Source organism: Monopterus albus, unplaced genomic scaffold (assembly GCF_001952655.1).
Source record: "Monopterus albus unplaced genomic scaffold, M_albus_1.0 scaffold41.1, whole genome shotgun sequence".
In the NCBI taxonomy this organism is placed as follows: domain Eukaryota; kingdom Metazoa; phylum Chordata; class Actinopteri; order Synbranchiformes; family Synbranchidae; genus Monopterus; species Monopterus albus.
The window spans coordinates 2,981,698-2,984,796 of record NW_018127921.1 but is presented as its reverse complement, the minus strand read 5'-3'; positions in this window follow the sequence as shown (position 1 = coordinate 2,984,796).

Below are 3,099 nucleotides of genomic sequence, written 5' to 3'. Positions count from 1 at the left end.
TCTAGTACATGTCGTGACTTAAACATAAGAACATATTATGGCTAAGGCTACAGTTATACACGTCGTAATAATAATATTAAACACCCTGTCTGCTGACAGTCATCAACTCTTCTCTCTAGTTATCCTTGACCAGATGTACCCTGTAGAAACTCATAAGCATGCCTAAGCATTTAACAGTCTAACTAGACATCCTATCTCCACTAAACATTTCTAATACATAAAGTATCTATCCAATATCTATCTGACTAAAAATACCTAACAACTCAAAGGACAAATATACAGACTAAATGACTATTGACTCCCAAGTATTTGAAAAAAAATGCATTTGTCAGACCACCAGTGCTATTGATGAGGGTGTATTAAAAATGTATCTGAAGAATCAATGAAGCAGAAGTTGACTGTTCATAGCAGTAGACTACCAGCACTTGTTTTGCTCTTTTTTGTGCCCTCTCTCTCTCTTTGTAGCTCTGAGTATATACCTTTTTTCCCCTCTGTCTTTCCTTTGTGTCCTAGGGCTTGTGTGCTAACCCCTGCTGGTGCATTGCAGTAAAGTAGGGGAGGTGGAGTAGTTGCGTGTGTGTGTGTGTGTGTGTGGAGTTGCAGCAAAGGCATCCATAAGCATACGAGTTTACTGTCTCCATAAATCCCACTAACCCACTGCACATGAGCACACATGCACACGCTTCACATCCAGAAATACTGACCTTTTCTTACAAGTTCTTCTTTATCTCAGTAGAAAACAGTGAAGATGAATTATATTGGAATGTAAATGTCACATTCATTTCTTTGGGTTGTTAATGCAGTTTGGGATAGCAGAACATTTTTTGCATGGTTTGCATGGTTAAATAAAACAAACTTTTTTGGTATTTGAGGATATGGGTTTCCTCTGTACTTACTCTGTAATATACATTGTACAGATTATACAGACTCGTACAGGTCTCTAGTACTCTGTTTTAAGTACTCTATTTTTATCCCTAATTATCTCATTTCAGTGAACATTCCCTTGTTGTCTGCATTGTTTACTGTCTGTTTATACTGCTTTTTCTGCATTGTTTGCACTGGTTGTTGATGTTAATACTGCTATTTTGTTATATTACACAGCCTTATGCTGGTTTACTGTTTTGCACACTGAGAGCTGATGTACCCGAGTCAAATTCCTCATGTGTCCAACACACCTGGCCAATAAACTGATTCTGATTCTTATGACAACCTCTGTGATAACACAAATAGTTAAATAGCTTAAAAGTTAAAGAATGAATTAATATGTCCTCAAACACACAGTCTGATATTCTACTGCAGCCTGAATACTTGAGAGAATCCCTTTCCCACATAGTTGGTTCAAATCTGTATGATATAAAAATTGAGATCTTCATATATTTGCTTTAGAATCTTAACACAATTTGGATTACCATTCCTTGTCCCATCATTTTTTATGATGACATTGTACATTGTTGTCATTTTTATGATCTTTCATTTGCAAATCTGGTTTGGATTGTGGACCATCTGTACAGACGTTAGCATGTCTGGCAGCTAGCTGTACAGTTTGATGGTTGTGTTTACTGTAGGATTTTAACATCTTCATTTCATGACTGGCTGGACTTTATAGAGGAGATGATGGAGGTGCAACAGTCCACACCATCTTGTATATTATATCCTCTTTACACATGCTCATTCAGTTTCTGTCTTTCTCTTGCTCTCTCTTCATTTTATCTTCCCCTAGAAGCTGGCATCCCATCCAATAGTATTTGAGTGACAGCTTTTGATGTATATCATCATCCACTAGTAGTGTGTATGCTTATGGACTGAATCAAGTCAAATTGGCACAGCTCTGTAAAGGTGCAGAGCGAACTTTGATATTTGTAAACAAAAAACACAGGAGGCTGGAATGGTAATGGGCCTAGATGAGAGGAAATAACTTCAGGATGGTTTTGATTTTGTTTGGCTATTATCGTCATGAAGGCAAATGATGAAAAAGAAATGGTGTTGGGTATATGTTTGTCATGCTTTGAAGTAATACTGATAGCATTGTTTGTAAGTGAAAGCCTGGTAGATGAAATGACCAACAGTGATGGTAGAACTAGAGGAAAAACTTAGTCCAATGTCAGCATCAGAAATGTGTGCATTTTAAACTTTTTTATTAATAATCATATTCTTCATTTGTCTGGTTCGAAAGGTTTTTTGCAGGTGTGAAAAACAGTCCATCTTCTTGAATTTAGCCATAATGACTACTATCTTATTTCCTTGTCTTAGGAGGGTATAATGTTGAAGGGTGTTAAGTGTAAAATCCAGGGCAAGAGTACAAGTGAGAGTTAATTAGGGGAGAAAGACAGGACTTGAACCTGAGTCTGCTTATCTTAAGAGTGTGGGCTGAGTGATTAAAGATTAAAAAGTTTAGATCTGTCACTTCCTTGCTGAGGAGTGTATGATTATGTGGGCAAGAGCGTGTGAGTATGCTTGCATGTGCATAGACACCTGCTTCTGTGCGTACAAGTGTTTGACACCCAGTCAGCAAACAAAACTTGTCTTAGTGATGAATGGCACTGTAAACATTGAGCTGGGCCAAAACAGCCCCCTGGAGACCATCCATATTTGTGTGAGTTCAGCAGAAAAAGCTCTTATCAGGCCTAATACGGGCCTTCCCCTCAGCTTGGGGATGGTGTATGCTTTGCATCCTAATGTCCCAATCTATTCTTCATTAAAGCTCAACGCAGCATTTAACACGCCCTGATAGCATCACACTGTGCCCTCACAGCAGTGCGGATGATGCCTGTGTGCCACTGATAAAGTTTCAAAATGCAATAGAAATGGCTAATACACAGTTCAGAAGAAGCCTCCTCAGGACGCCGGCAACGCCACAGCCTTCATAGATACCTAATCTCATTAAGAACACTGAAGCGTTAATTTTAAAGGACTGCTCTATTTCAGATGCCTCCATAATTCAGAGAAGATACTGACGTTTGGAGGGCCCAGTCATGAGGTTTCGTGTGTTCTCTGGTGGATGAAGCCATCTGGCCTGGTTTACAGTGGATCTGCTAAGGCTGCAGTGAGGGCTCAAGCAGCTGATGTTGAACTGGCACCAACTTGAACCCTAAACCAGGC